General features: G+C 38.6%; 1 protein-coding gene across 2 annotated transcripts in view; it reads left to right on the forward strand.

Annotated features, from left to right (window-relative positions):
- LOC150100350 (tetratricopeptide repeat protein 29-like) overlaps positions 1 to 17,287 on the forward strand; it is a 267,893-nt gene that overhangs the window by 91,945 nt on the left and 158,661 nt on the right. The gene's annotated exons all lie outside the window — the stretch shown is intronic.

Here is a 17,287-nt window from a genome sequence, read left to right on the forward strand (position 1 = left end):
TCCTTGACCCATGTGAGGTTTGTGATGCCTGTCTGTTGTCACGGATGTCCTTGTTGGTCTCAGGCTGTGGAAACCCAGGCAAAGCAAGCTACGGTGCATGGTGCATGCAGAAATGGGTTGAACTACTGCACTGTTGTACTGGTGGGTGAGCTGTGTGACTGTTGCAAGTTGTTGATGAGATACTAGTTGTGACACCTGACGCTTACCTCTGGGATTGAATATTGAATATTCTTGTTATTGTTATTATTATAACCCCAGACCCAAAGAGGCAGACTCATCATGTAAGGTCTCCTGTCATACACTCAGTAACCATACCTGCTTAAGTGCAGGTATGGTTACTGAGTGTATGACAGGAGACCTGTGAGTGTATACACTAGTCCATACATGACTAATCAAGAGCCTTAAATACATTCAAATTCTCTGCAGACACCAAACTCTCAGGCAATGCATTCCAATCCATGCAAAAACCTACTTCTCACACTTTCGCTCCCTCCCTCCTTATACAGTTTCCAGGGATGACCGCTTGTTTTCACCCATCTCCCACCATTCTATGGAAAAACTTATAAGATTAACATTCTGTGTTAATCATATATAACAACCCCTTACCAACTTATATGTCTATCATATCACCCATCCTCTTCATATCCACTAGACCAGTGTTTCCCAAATGGTGGGTCACGACCTGGCATTGTGGTCATGGAAGCTAAATGCCAGGTCACCAAAAAAAAAAACTCTCAAAAACCTATGTGTTTCGTTTGTTTTTTTTCCCATGAAACTCTAAAATACAAGTAAATAGCATTTAATCGGGACTAATGAATAAATAATTTAATTAATGGAGACGAAAAAAGCGCTCAGTCCAAGTCGCCATTTCACAGTCTTTTTGTTTGCAGTAAAGTAGCTCAACTAATGGTGAAGTTGCATGGTGTGAACTGTGCCACCACTGAATCATTTGCCGGTCTGGCGTTTGTTTTACTCGCCCGCCACGTTAAGCATCGAGAGAGAGAGAGAGCGTATTTTTTGTATTTACTGATTACATGTACCTTGCCTCCAAACCTGAAGTTTCTAGTTAACAAACAACAGCATCACACTTCTCATTAATAAATTACTTGGCTTTAGTTTAATTTCTTTATATTTTGGTAAGAGTAAATGCTTCTTTATTATAATAATAATAAATGAAAACTCTATGAACATTCAAATCTGTTTTATTGTACCTATTGGCCATAAAAATTTTAGTGGGTCACGAAGATGAAGTATTAAAATAACTGGGCCACGGGAAAAAAGTTTGGGAAATCTTGCACTAGACTGTAAATTGCATTGTTTCAAGCTTTCTGCAATCACCTTAGTTAATTGCCTCTGGACCCTTTCCAATATCTCTTTATCCTTTTGAAAACCAAGTGACCAAATCTGTGTTCACTAGTCCATATGACTAATCAAGAGTCTCCATAGCTCATTTGGTATAAATTAGGCCCTTTGTTCAGAAACACCTGAGTTCGATTCCTGTCTGTGTGACATGGGGAACCTTTATCTGGTCTCTTCTGACTAAAGGTGAATTAGCCAGTTTCATATGGAGGTGAAGGGTTTCACCCAGGAACTCAGGGTTTTTTTCCCCCACAGAATGCGCAAACTGGCCCTGTGAACATACATGGATTTACAGTTATGAATACCTACAACAATATGTGGAAGAGATAGAGTCCTCATCACATGGTAGTCAATATTCTAGATAGGAGATGGTACTTGAATGGATGGCACATTCCAATCATTCAATCCATGCAAAAAACCTACTTCTCACACCTCTACAAGTCAGTATCCTCTGCAGCAGTGCCAGAATTCATTGTTCTGTCCTCACAATTTTGCCAGTATGTTTTCTAAATTTTAGATCTATATCCACCCTCACTTCAAGATCTCTTATTTCCTATATCACCTCCAATATAAACTCTGCATCCCATCTTTGTTTTCCAAATTTTAAAACCTAACATTTACACATTGAACTGACATGCTCATGCACTCAATCTATTCAAGTCCTCTTGTAAAGCCAGAACATCAGCTCTACTCATAGTTCTTCCCAACTTTGCATCATCTGCAAACAACTGAATATTCCCATTCAACTCTTCCTCGGTATCATTAACATACAAGTTAAACAGCAATGGCCCTAAACCAGACCCTGGAGACACACCATTGATGATCCTCCGCTTCTAGGCTGTTGTCTCCCATACACAACTTGCTGATGATAGCCAATATCCAGTCCAATAAACGTATCATGTGGCAATTTATCAAAGCCATTGCAAAATCTAAGTATACTACTGTGTATCCATGTCTATTGTCCAATGCACCTGTCACCTTATTGTAATAAGTAGGTTGATTACTGAAACATGACCTCCCTTTAGAAAATCCATGTTGTCCATCAAAGAATACCATTGTTAACCCAATTCTAGATCCTGAAATTAACCACGCCTGGCTAAAGATTGGGCTATAATTTGAAGCTTGAGTTCTGTCACCTCCCTTTTAAAGTGGTACAATCTTGTCTTCCTTCCAGGCCTTGGAACTTGTAAGAACTTATAAGACTCGTATTAAACAAGTATGTCAAGGCAGATGTCCTCTCCCTGCATATTCCCTCAGAATACGAGGATGGTTTGAAAAGTTGTCGGCCTAACAATGCAAAAACGAATTTATAATTTCAAAATTATTTTTATTTTTCAACATAATCTCCCTTTAGACTAATACATTTATTCCAGTTATGCTCCACCTCTATTATCCCATCCTTGTAGTGGTTCTCATTAAGATCTGCAAAATACCCTTCTACAGCTGCAATTATCTCTTGATTCGAAGAAAAATGCCGATCAGCAAGGAAGAGTTTTAATTTTGGGAAGAGGTAGAAGACAGAGGGAGCCAAATCTGGGGAATAGGGTGGATGTTCCAACAATATATAGTGCAGATCCCTTAATTTTCCCATTGCCAAAACATCTTTGTGGGCAGGTGCATTGTCCTGATGAAAGATGATTTTTTTCTTCTGCAAACTGGGTATTTTTTCACAAATTTTTTCGTCTAGTCTGGTTAAAAGATCGGAATAATATTCCCCAGTTATGTTTTACCCTTTTCAAGATAATTAATAAAAAAAATTGCCTTTAGCATCCCTAAACACCAATGCCATGACCTTTCCTGCTGATGGAACCGACTTTGTCTTCTTTGTCGCTGAACAACTGGCTTCTGTCCACTGTTTTGACTGCTGTTTGGATTCTGGTGTGTAATGGTGAATCCAAGTCTCATCCATAGTGATAAATCAGTGCAAAAATCAGTTTTATTCTTGATAAATGCTCCAAGTGTTCAGAGATTTTCATGTGAATGCATTTTTGATCTGCTGTGAGCAAGCATGGCACCCATCTTGCACAAAGCTTTTTCATTTGCAATTCTTCATGCAAAATGTATCGTACATGTTCTTTTGAAATGCCTATAGGCTCAGCAATTTCACACACTTTGACTCGCCAGTCATCCAATACCATATGATGCACTTGATCAATGATTTCTGTTGTTGTTACATGTTTTGGATGTCCTTCGCTTGGATCATCTTCAAGGCTGGTACAGCCATTTTAAACTTGGCAGCCCATTTCTTAATTGTTGAAAATGAAGGAGAAGCATGCCCATAAACTTTTATGAACTTCTAATGAATTTCTTTTGGCATTAAACCTTCTTTTACAAAGAATTTTACAACCTCACGATACTCAATTTTTTCCGTGTCAAGGGATACAGACAACACTTTTGCTTCAGACAGTTAACTATTTGATATAATGACTGACTTGCAATTTCACATGGATGCTTATGACATAGATGGCAACACTACCAACTTAGAAAAAAAAAATCTTGCCAATAGTGTTGCCATCTATGGTTGACGCTGAGAACTTTTAAGACCACCCTCGTACGTGGTGATTTATCAAGTCCCGCTCATTATTAACATCAAGTTTACTCAATGTCACATATACCTCTTGTTCACTCAAAGTCAGTCTCTCCTCCCTCTCTTCCACTGATCTCGTACACTGCATGCTCTCACATTCACAAGGATGCAATTCCTTTATCAGCTACTCATTCAATATCTTGGGTATATCTTCCATAGAAGTTAGCCTTATGCCATTTTTTTCAATCAATTACCCATCACATTCCAGACATTAAGGTTTGCGTGTTTACATATCTGTATGGTTTATTACTCTTGATATATGAAAACAAATGTCATCATAGTGATTGTGAAAATGCTAAATTTGACAAAAAACAAACAAAACAAAAATACATTGATTGATTTCAACAGAAACTGAAATGGACAATATATAAGTAATCTGAAAATGGTGAATTGATTGCTTAATTATGATTGCTTTTGTTGGTTGTTTAAAACATCACTTGTTATAAACAACTACAACAGTTTGCATTTGTCTTTTACAATTGCAATAGTTTTAAAAAGACAAAAAAAAATTAGTGTTTATACTCATAAGACAGACATTATTCAGTGTGTAGTTATAGTATTTCTAAAAAATTAAACATTGTCTTTGAAGAAATGAAATGCTGTTGAAGAGTTTAGTTTCAGAATCAGAAATAGAAAACAATCAATACTTAGTTTTATTCACAAGTTTCAAAGGTATTAATAGAGGATTGACATCCAGCAAACAAGAAAAAATAAATGATTTAATTCTTTTTCAAATTGCCTGTTTGCAACTATCTTTTGTTTTAGAATAAATTGATTTTTTTTAACTGAATTATGCAGTTCTACTATCTTTCTATAAAGGCAATATATTTCAGAAACATATTAACAAATGCATTTTTATATTTTTATTTTTTATGAAAAAAATAAATTCATCTTACAGACATTCAGCATACAATTGCATTTCCATGAACACATTATTATTATTATTATTACCCCAAGACCTCATGGAGTCAAAGACTCATTGTTTGTAAGCTGGAGTGGTTGGTCGATTGGTAGAGCCTCTGCTACTAATGGCTCATGCAAAAAGTTAAATTTTTTCACATCATGGCTGTTTTCAGTGCCAAATATGCCATTGTTGTTGTTATTATTATTATTATTATTATTATTATTATTATTTCGGGCAACTCCAAGGAGTCGACAGACTCATCGAGGAAGGCCCTAACATCATGTCAAGAACAACTATTTGACATTCACACAGTATCTATCATAACTTGCCTTGAACTCATTCACAGTCATAGCACCCACAACAGACTCTGGCAGCTTATTCCACTCATTTACCACTCTCCAAGTAAAAAACCTAGCTCTAACACCCTTGTTAACCACATTCTTGCCCAGCTTCCATGTATGGCCCCTAGTCCTCCCACCACCAGACCTATTCTCAAAAATATCTTCTGGATTGATCTTATAGAAACCCTTCGGTAATTTGAATGTCTCAATCATATCACCCCTTTTTTGCCTATCAACCAATTTTTGCAACTCACAAATCTTCAATCTGTTCTCATAAGGTTCATTCCACAGACCTGCCACCATCTTGGTCACTCGTCTCTGGATCCTCTCCACCTCCTCCCCATTTTAAGAAGAAACCCTGGTGCCCATATCTGGGCACAGTTGTCCAGATGAGGTCTTATCAGGGCTCGATATAGAGGAACAATAACTTGTTTGTCTCTGCTTGTTAAAGTATTTTTCAGTAACCAAGTGATTTGATGAGCTGATTTAGCCACTTTTGCAATGTGCCCCCTCAACTTCTACTCTCTATCCACCAACACTCCCAAAACCCTGGCCTCATCAATCTCCTGGAGTACGGTTCCACCAATGTGATATACTGCTGCTAATCTTTTCACTCCAAAATGCATAACCTTACACTTTGCCACATTAAATTGACCTCTATTTTCCCTAGCCCAGTCCTCCAAACTATCCAAATCATCTTGCAAAATTTTGACATCCTATGCACTTACAATTGCTCTACACAACTTTGCATCATCATCAAACAAGTGAACACTTCCTCTCAGATCCTTTCCTACATCCTTAATGAACAAATTGAAAAGTAGTGATCCAATAACAGACCCTGCGGTACACCACTAGTCACAAGCCGTCTTTTGGATTCCACTCCTGAATAAACCACTCTCTGGTATCTCTCCATCAACCGCCCTCCTATTCATCTCGCCAACCCTATATCCCTCCCCATCTGCTCCAGTTTACTGATTAGAGTTCTATGTGGTATCCTGTCAAAGGCCTTGGCAAGATCCAGTAGAATCACTGTAAACCCATTACCCTTATCCAGTTCAGCCATCCATGTGTTATAAAACATAAGCAAGTTACTGAGGCATGATCTACCCTTCACAAAACCATGTTGTCCCCCATACAGTATCCCTCATATCACCATTCCAGGGAGTCAGGAACTCATTGAAGGAGGCCATACTATTCACACCAGCCATCATACCTATTCTTGAATTCATTCATTCATGCTACTTGCACATACAACGTCCAGTGGCAGTTCATTCCAGTCATATACCACATTATGAGAGAAAAATTATTCTCAACTTTCAAGGATGACCTCTTGTCCTTTCCCCATCCTCGATAAAATTAAAAATTCCATGTACTAAAATTTTGTATAATCCTTTCCAATTGGTGGCCTGTACATAAGCACTGCTACACTGCAGCACCCCAAGAAAAAAATGAAAAAATTAAATTTTGTTTGTGTTTATAAATAACATGTTAATGGTGACAGCTTATGTTTTGACATTGATTGAATAGTTAATAATTGGAATTGTTCGATTAACGCTTTAGATTACAAAAGAAATGCACTGTGATCTAATGCCGATATTTGTTTGCTCTTGTCATTGAATGTTACGTCATTCTCAACTGTAACTGTATTTTTAGTATGTTTATGCGCCTTATTTCTGTGAGATATCAAACGTTTATTATTGGTGCGTGTACATGGTGAACTATTTTTTGTAAATCTTATTTTATTTTATTAAAATAACATATAATTATTTATTTATTATAGATACAAGGCTGAATTATGAAGAGTGTCACTGTTGAAAATATGAAAAGAATAATATTTTTTCAATTATCGTTACATGAAACAAATGCACTGCAATCTAATGCCGATATTCGTTTGCTGCTGTTGCATGTCATGTCATTAGATACACTGCCACTTGGGCAGTGTATCTTATGCCTGCGCTCGTTATTTCTGTGAGATATGAAATGTTTATTATTGGCGGGTGTTCGTGGTGAACTATTTTTTTGTAAATCTTATTTTATTTTGTTAAAATAACATATAATTATTTATTTATTATGGATACAAGGCTGAATTATGACGAGTGTCACTGTTGAAAATATGAAAAGAATTATATTTTTTCAATTATTGTTGCACGAAACAAATGCACTGCGATCTATATTTGTTTGCTATTGATATGAAACGTTTATTATTGGTGTTTGTTCGTGGTGAGGATGAAATATTTTTAATAAAGCAATTTTTAATATGTAAATTTATTTATTAATAAATTCATTACTGATAAGGGAAAAAAAAGGTTTTTTTTTTTTTTTTTTTTTTTTTTATTAATGCAGCACCCACACTTGAAATTTTCACTGGCCGCCACTGACCCTTTCAGAAATTTATAAATATCAATCATATTATCTCTCTCTCTCCTGTTTGTTAGTGTCTGCAATCTACAAATTCTCAATTTGTCTTCGTAATAAGAATTCCACCAATCCTGATATAATTTTTGAAAACTCTTGTTTGCACTCTTTCCACTGGATCAGACTTACCACAGAAACCAGGAGACCAGACTTGCATTCAGTGAAAAAATAGCACATTAGTCCAAGTGAGGTCTTATCCTTGTAAAGAGGCAAAATGACTTCCTTATCTTTACATGTCAAGGTTCACTTCATCTTTGCCATTATTCTCTGAATTGTGTTTACAATATATGTTATATGACCCTCGATATGATCCTTATATTTATTAATATTGAAGTGATAGCCCTTACTTGAAGTCGTGCCCACAGTTCCAGCCTATTCAAATCATTCTGCAAGTACGGCATATCAGCAGCACTCCTGATCACCCTACCTGTCTTTGCATCATCAGCAAATAGCTCTATGTCACTTGTCAAATCCTTCCCAATGTCATTAATGTACAGATTAAATAACAATGGACCAAGGACTGATCCTTGAGACACATCACTGGTTACTTTGAGTCTTGCAGATTCACCATCCCCCCATATACGACATTCCAATATTTGTCATTCAGCCATCCTCTTATTATTATTATTATTACGGGCAACTCCAGGGAGTCCTTAGACTCATCGAGAGAGGCCCCAAATCATGTTCATCGCAACTATACGACATTCATACAGTATTTATCATAGCTCGCCATAAACTCGTTCACTGTCACAGCATCCACCACAGACTCTGGCAGCCCATTCCACTCATTCACCACTCTAAAAGTAAAGAACCCAGCTCTAACACCCTTACTAACCACACTTTTGCCCAGTTTCCATGGATGTCTTCTAGTCCTCCAACAACCAGCCCTGTTCTCAAAAAATCTTCTGAATTAATTTTATAGAAACCCTTCAGTAATTTGAATGTCTCAATCATATCTCCCCTCCTCTGCCTATCAATCAATTTTTGCAACCCACAAATCCTCAACCTGTTCTCATAAGGTTCATTCCACAGACCCGCTATCATCTTGGTCACTCGCCTCTGGATCCCCTCCACCTCCTTCCCATCAAGAAGAAACCCTGGCACCTATATCTGGGCACAGTAGTCTAGATGGGGTCTTATCAAGGCTCGATACAGAGGAACAATAACCTGCTTATAACGTAGTCTTCAGCAACTAAGTGATTTGATGAGCTGATTTGCCCACTTTTGCAATGTGCCCCCTAAACTTCAACTCCTTATCCACTCCTAAATCTCGTGCCTCATCAATTTCCTGGAGTATAGTTCCACCAATGTAGTAAACTGCTGCTAATTTTTTCACCCCTAAATGTATAACCTTACATTTTGCCACATTAAATTGACATCCATTCTCCTTAGCCCAGACTTCCAGTCTATCCAAATCATCCTGAAAAATTTTGACATCATCTGCATTCACTATTGCCCTACCCAACTTTGCATCATCTGCAAACAAATGAACTGTTCCTCTCAGATCCTTACCTATATCATTAATGAACAAATTAAACGGCAGTGGTCCATGAACAGATCCTTGTGACACACCACTAGTCACACGCCGTCTTGTGGAAAACTCAACTCCTGAATAAACCACTCTCTGATATCTCTCCGTCAACCACCCTCCTATTCATCTCAGCAACTCTATATCCATCCCCATATGCTGCATTTTACTGATTAGAATTCCATGTGGTATCCTGTCAAAGGCCTTAGCAAGGTCCAGTAGAATCTCTGTAAACCCATTACCCTTATCCAGTTCAGCCGTTACTGTGTTATAATACGTGAGCAAGTTACTGAGGCATGACCTACCCTTCACAACACCATGCTGTCCCCGATACAGTGTCCCATTTTCATCTATCCAATCTTGTATTTTCCTCTTGACTATTTTCTCCAAGACCTTGATAACGATTCCTGTTATGCTGATTGGCCGGTAATTTTCAACAGCAGCCTTGGAACCACCTTTATGCAGTGGAACTATTTTCCCCTCTTTCCACCCCCTTGGGACTGACCCAGACCTGAGGCTCAAATTAAACAAAATGATCAAGGGTGATGACAATTCTTTAGCCGCTTCATGTGATCCAATGCAATAGTCTTTAATCCGATCTCATGTTTGCCAATTTATGCAACAGTCTTCCATGCTGTATTCTTTCAAAAGCTTTATCATAATCCAAAAGTATCATGGTGTATCCATTCTCCTTGTCTAACTTAGTGGTAATATTATTGTAGAATGTTTACAAGTTGCTAAAACGTGACCTTTTTTTAGTAAACCCAAGTTGTTCATTGCAAAGTAGAGACTCTCTGTCAACCCATTTCTGAATGTGAACCTAACCAACTTTTCCAAAATCTTGACCACCACTCCTGAGATACTGATTGGTTGGATACATCAGTCTTTACACTACCCTTTGTACAATGCAATTACCATACATCCTTTCCACTCCAGTGGAATCTTCCCTGATCTGAGACTCAAATTATTTAGCCTTTAAAGGAATATCCAGTTCAGCTTAACACTTACCATCCGTGCTGATATCCTACAGCTCCTATTACTGAATTCTTATTCAGGTTGTGCAACAGCTCTAATACCTCCTCCTTCTCATACACCTGAGTTTCTTCATCCATTGAAGAGGTAGCAGTGAGCTCAGTGTTGCATACATCAGGTCGATAGCTTTTAGTGAAATGGGCACTCAGTTGAACAACCTCTTCTGCACTCAGTAGAGTTATTCTTTCATAATCAATTTTGTTTTAGTTACAGCATAACGATAGAATTCTTTTAGCTTGTCTTTAACTTGTAGAGACTTTTTTTTTTTTTTATACTGGAACTTAGCTTTCTGTACAACAATAGTGACTCTTCTGGCCTGCTGTTTATAATTATCATAACTGACATTATCCATATGCACACAATATTCCTTCCACATGTTTTTATCAAGGAAATACTGTGAGTAGTATAATTTTCACCTGAGTATCACAGGCATCTTCAGTACAGGATTGAACAATAACACTGACAATTCTAAAAGGCACCACCTAAGTAGCTAATGCACGATAACTAAAAAATCTCATTAAAGTTCCTAACTGATTAAAACAAAAATACACAAAATAAATAAGTTATTAATTAAATAATATATATATATATATATATATATACACACATATATACACAATTAAAAAATAAGTTAGGAAAGATTAGCTGATTTAAAAAGTACTATCTCCCATAAAGGGGATAGACATAGACCATCGGATCGGAAATTTAATGACTTTTTTTAGTGATCTTTCTTTAACCTTTTGGATTTTCATTATTGTTCAAACTTGTACAATAATGACAGTTGTTGTCATTATTGTACAAGAAGATGCCTGTGATACTCAGGTGAAAATTATATTAATATACTTGTTCATATACAGTCATCCCTCGACTTGCGTCTGGGTTCCATTCCATCCGGCAGGCATAAGTCGAATCTGACGTAAGTCTATACATTAAATCAACAGAGTTAAAGGGATTAGGGACTTAACCGTAATAAGTATACTATCATTTTAATTTTTAAACCTTATTATAAAACTGTACTGTGTGTTACTGTCACTATAAAACAGGAGAATAATAATCCAAATCTTCCTCCATATTCACATCTTCATTACCTTCCCTGTGTGAACGATCAGGCTGTCGCTCTTCTGGTGTAGCCTTTGTTTTTATGATGAAAATGTCCAATGTGCTTTGCGTATTCCTCTTCTTCTTTTCATCATAAATTGTTTACAATTTATGATGAAAACGTATTATGTACTTTTACTATTATTAAGTAGCTCTCAACATTGGGGCCCATGTCTTCAACCATTTTGAGAACATCGCTAACTGCAAACAACATTTCTGGAAGGCCTTATACTGTGAATTGTTTAACTACCTCTTCTTGTTTCTCTTTTTCCTCTTCCTTTTCTCGTTTTTCCTCTTCTGCAACAGTTGTTCCTCCAGATCGACCAATTCTTCATCGGTCAACTCTTCGGGGGGGGGGACTTTCTATCAGTTGAATTATGTCGTCATCATTCACTTCGAGATTCAGATTGTTTGCTAGGCTATTACAAACTTCCAAAATCATGCACAAATGTTTTTAATGTTTTTTTCCATATTCTACTCATGCATTGAGAGGTCACAAGCCACAGCAATATTTTTAATAGCATGATAAATATTGAATGTTTTCCAGAATTACATGAGCGTCTGGTCATTTTCTTCACTAGCAGAAATGGCTTGTGAAAAAGTTGTCCATAGATAAAATAAAATAAAATACTGAGTACTCTGGATGTCAATAAAGCTGTGGGACTGGATGGAATTTCACCACAAGTTTTGAGAGAATGTGCTAGGGAACTGACAGAGCCTTTGACCTGGCTTTTCAATGAAAGTCTGGCTGCAGGAAACATGCCGATGGAATGGAAGGAAGGTAAGATAGTTTCATTGCATAAGGGCAGTAGCAGACTGGAAGTGTCTAATTATAGGCCAGTTTGTGTGTCATCAGTAGTTCTTAAGATCTTGGAGAACGTAGTGAGGGACCATATACAACATTGGGCAGATGAGGTTAATGTTATCTGTGAGAGTCAACATGGATTTGTGAAGAGGTGCTCTTGTTTTAGCAATATGCTAGCCTTTTATAATAAAGTTACAAGAGCATTAGATGAGAAAAAAGCATATACTGCCATTTTCTTAGACTTAGTGAAGGCATTTGATAGTGTGCCACATGATAAGCTGATACTTAAGTTGCAGCACATGGGTCTGGATGTCAGATTGGTCAACTGGATTCAGGATTGGCTATCCGATAGATATATCAGAGAGTTGTGTATGGTGGGGCAGTTTCAAGGAAGCAGAGGGTTACAAGTGGGATCCCACAGGGCTCAGTACTGGGACCTATATTGTTTAACCATTATATCAATGACATTGTCATTGGATTGCAAGGGGATATTCAGTTGTTTGCAGATGATGCGAAGCTGGAAAGGATTATTAGTAATAGTGCAGATGTGGCTGCCCTGCAAGAGGATTTGAATAAGCTAGATAGATGGGAAAATGAATGGGGGTGTCGGTTTAATGCATCAAAATCTAAGGTCTTGAGGTTTGGGAAACATCAATGGGACACTGCATACTCTATGGTAGTAGTTATACTGTAGGAAGTAGAGGAAACAAGAGATCTAGGTTTGATGATTGATAGAAACCTGAAATTTAGGAGACATATTACAAAGGTGGTGAAGGTAACACAGAGGATTGCTGCAATAATGAGAAGGATGCTGACCTCCAGAGATAAAACAGTTATCATTCCATTGTATAAGACCCTGATCAGACCTCACTTGAACTATTATTCTCAGATTTGGTCCCCACGATTTGAAGGGGATAAATTAACTGTAGAAAGGGTACAAAGGCGGATAACAAAGATAGTTTCAAGACTGTACAATGTTAGTTATGAGGATCGGCTGAGGGAATGTGGACTGCAGAGTTTGGTGGATAGAAGAAGGAGAGGTGATATGATTGAGACTTTTAAACTGTTGAAAGGTGGTTAAGGATTGACAGTGGGGAGTTCTTTCGCTTGGTTGAACAGCAGAAAGGAGTGATGACAAGAAGCCATCCCTGGAAGTTACGAAAGGAAACTGTGAGCAAGAGGGTGAAGAGTGGTTTCTTTGCAATGGAGGGTGGTTGAACCGTCGAATGCATTGCCTGATGGAGTGGTGAGAGCAAGAAGTCAATGAGTTTAAGGAGTGGTATGATAGACTTTGTGTTTCTTATGGGGGGCCTCCCCTCGATGAGTCTTGATAGACTTTGTGTTTCTTAGGAAGGAACTCCCACGATGAGTCTTTTGACTCCATGGAGGCCTGAATAATAATAATAATAATAATCCTTAAACACTGCAAGAACTCCCTGATCCATGGGGTGGATCAATGAAGTAATGTTTGGAGGGAGAAACATGAGCATGAACTTGGTAAAGATCGCTGCTTTAAGATGGATGACCTGGAGCAGAATTAATAAAATTTTAAATTCTACATTTTCTTTCACACAATAGATTTTTATTTCACTTGCATAACAGTTGATTAAGGCATCCTCAAACAATTTTTGAGTAATCGACAATTTCTTATTACTCCAATAATGAACTGGGAGTATGCTTCGTAATGTTTTTGAGGATTTGTGGATTCTCACTGTGTCATATCACAAATAGTTTCGGTTTATATCCAGCCACATTACTCCTAACAGAATCGTAATACGAGCATTAAGAGCTTTAAAATTAGGTATAGATTTTTGCTTTTTGTGGAATGTCTGCTCGTGCATTTTTTTCCGAAACAAGGACGTGTCATCCATATTAAATATTTGCTATGGCAAATAATTTTCCTCCATAATAATTTTATCCAATTTTTTCCACAAGCTCCTTGGGAGCATTCTAAGCACTTGCAGATTCCAATATATTTTCACATTATGCAACTCAAAATGCTGCTTGAATCTCATGAACCAACCGGAAGATGCATTGAATTCGTAGTCGTAATCAGGCCTTCCTTCCTCCTACAACATTTTGAAGAGACTTAGTGCCTTAGCGGTTATGAGCTGTTGAACCAGTAATGGTCACAGTGCTAAGGGGCATGCACTTTTGGTTCAGATTCTCTATCCATGATGCAAGTAGCTTTTCCATATCACCAAGAGGACCTTGTCTTTGCTTCGTAACTATCGGTAATTTAATGGAAGCAGATCCTTTCACAGTCTATAGGATTTTATCCTTATTTTTCAAAATAGTCGTCACTGTAGAATGTGAGTCATGTGCTTACCAGCTTCATTTTCATTTATAACTTGCAACTTCATTTCATGATCAATTGCTAACCTCTTTTTTTGTGATTCTTCACTAGGTTTTTTGATTGGGTGTGTAGGGGCCATGTTGCACAAAACATCATGAAATATTTAATGATAAATACACAAATAACCTATTTCTCAAACACAAAATGAACACAGGAACTGTTGAAGACATGTTGAAGCCAAGGGAGGTTGCCGCTGAAAATGCTGTTGCCACCATGCATGCTTTACCTTAAGCTCGCTTGCATCTTGTTCGAAAGGATAGCCAAAAATGTTATTTATTTCCTTATGGGATCATGGACATATCTTCGAAAGGACCTAACTTGAATGGGCATAAATCGAGGGATAACTGTATGTGTTTTCCTGATGATGACCTTGATATACAGGTTGAAATGTTCAGTGTTATTTTCTTAATTGTAAGTAAAGTAATTACTCTAACACGTGTGTTTTTATCACCAAATCTTCTTCTTCTTCTTCTTTCACTCTGCCTTATCCCATGTTAAATGGGGTTGGCGCACTAATCTTTAACCTTCCTCTTCCAAGTTCTCCGGTCCAGAGCATCCTTCGGACTCCATCCTTTCTCCCTAAGATCCTCTGTCATCTTATCCCTCCACCTGAGCTTGGGCTTGCCTCTTTTCCTCCTTCCCTCCAACTCCATATACTCCACTCGTTTACCAACATACTCCTCACCCTTCCTCTCAACATGTCCAAACCACCTCAGCCTACTTTCTTGTATCTTCTTGCCAATTGGTCCCACCTTAACCGTCCCTCTGATGTAGTCATTCCTTACCCTGTCCTTCTTTGTCACACCACTCATCCATCTCAACATCCGCATCTCCGCTACCTCCATCTTCCTCTCCCGTGCCTTGGTTATAGGCCACGTCTCCGCACCATGGAGCATCGCCGGCCTCACCACCATCTTATAGAGCTTTCCTTTCCTCTTACAACTCACTCTCTTGTCGCACAGGACCCCGCTCATCTTCCTCCAATTCATCCAACCTCATGTTATTCGGTGCTGTATTTCCTCATCCAGGTCACCATTCCTCTCAACAACCGACCCAAGGTACTTGAATTTCTTCCCTGAAATTAGCCTTTCACCCTGGAGTCGTATGACAATATCCTCGTCACTCCCCATTGACATATATTGTCTTCACCCGGTTAATTCTCATGCCGCTCTTCTCCAATGCCTTTCTCCACTCTTCCAGGGTATTTTCAAGCTTCTCTCGGGATGATTCGCATAGAACAATGTCATCGGCAAACAGCATGCTCCATGGTGCCTCCTTCTTGACATCCTCCACTAGTACATCCATGACCAGGTCCCAGGTCAAAGAGGTAGGGGCTCAGAGCTGACCCTTGGTGTAGCCCTACGACAATAGGGAACCCTTCTGTCATGCCGACACTAGACCTGACCTGAGTTTTTGTTCCCTCATACATCTCCTTCACCAACCTCACGTACTTCTCCGACCCCCCCCCCCTTCTTCCTCATACACCTCCATACCTCCTGCCTGGCCACTCTGGCGTATGCCTTTTCCAGGTCTATAAACACCATGTGCAGATCCACTTGCATCTCTCTATATTTCTCCATCAATCGCCTTAGCGCAAATATTGCATCCGTTGTCCCTCTTCCTGGCATAAATCCAAACTGCTCCTCACCAATTTTCGTTTCCTGCAGTAACCTTGCTTCAATTACTCTTTCTCGTATTTTTAATGTGTGTGACATCAGCTTGATTCCTCTATAGTTGCCACAGTCTTGAACATCTCCTCTTCCTTTGTAGATTGGGACGAGAATACTTTTCCTCCATTCCTCTGGTATCTTTTCCTGTTGGACTAGTTTACACATCAGATCCCATAATATATCCACGCCCTCACTGCCCAAACTTTTCCACACTTCCCCAGGTATCTGGTCTGCTCCCACAGCCTTTCCATTCTTCATTTTTCTCAGTACCCAAACCACTTCCTCTCTACTTATGTCTTGCACCGGTCTCTCATTTACCTCTCCATCCTCGCACCTCTCTCTTGGATTCTCCTCATTTAGTAGTTTTCAGAAATATTCTTTCCATCTTCCTCTGATTTTGTCCTCGTCTTGTAATACTACTCCTGAGGCTTCCTTTATCTGCTGACTGATGTTATGTCTTTCGAGGCCTTATCTCTGGCTTTCGCTATTCTCAACAACTGAGCTTCGCCACCGTTTCTCTCCAGTTCTTCATAAACCTCATCAACTGCCCTCGCTTTTGCCCTTGCCACAGCTCTCTTTGCATTTTTCTTTGCTAATCTATATGCCTCCTTGTCGGCTCTAGTTCCAGTCATGTCCCATTTTTTCTTTGCCTCTTTCTTTTCCTTGATCTCCAACTGCACCTCCTCATTCCACCACCATGCCTCCTTATCCTCAGGTGGTCCCTTTCCTGATGTTATACCAAGCACCTCTTCTCCAATTTTTCTAATATTCCAACAATTAACGTCCCACCATTCTTCTACATCCTCTGGTAACTTCATTTCTTTCAATACCTCTTCTTTAAACTTATTCCCTGGTCCTTCCTCTTCCAATTTCCACCACTTTATTTTCCTCTGTACCCACCACTTCCGTCTATTCTTCTTTTCCCCTTTTATATCACAGTCTACCACAACCAACCTGTGCTCTGCTGCTACACTTTCTCCATTAATCACTTTACAGTTTTTCACCTCCTTCAGATGTTTCCTACGGCACATAATATAGTCAATCTGACTCATTCTATCTCCGCTCTTATAGGTTATCAGATGCCCAACTCTCTTCTTGAACCACGTGTTAGCTATAGCCAGATCGAAGGCCACATCATATTCTATGATTTTTTTACCTTCTTCATTTCTTTCACCACTACTCCAACCTCCAT

Source organism: Typopeltis vanoorti, chromosome 13 (assembly GCF_054136105.1).
Source record: "Typopeltis vanoorti isolate ZY-2024b chromosome 13, IOZ_Tvanoo_1.0, whole genome shotgun sequence".
Lineage (NCBI taxonomy): Eukaryota > Metazoa > Arthropoda > Arachnida > Uropygi > Thelyphonidae > Typopeltis > Typopeltis vanoorti.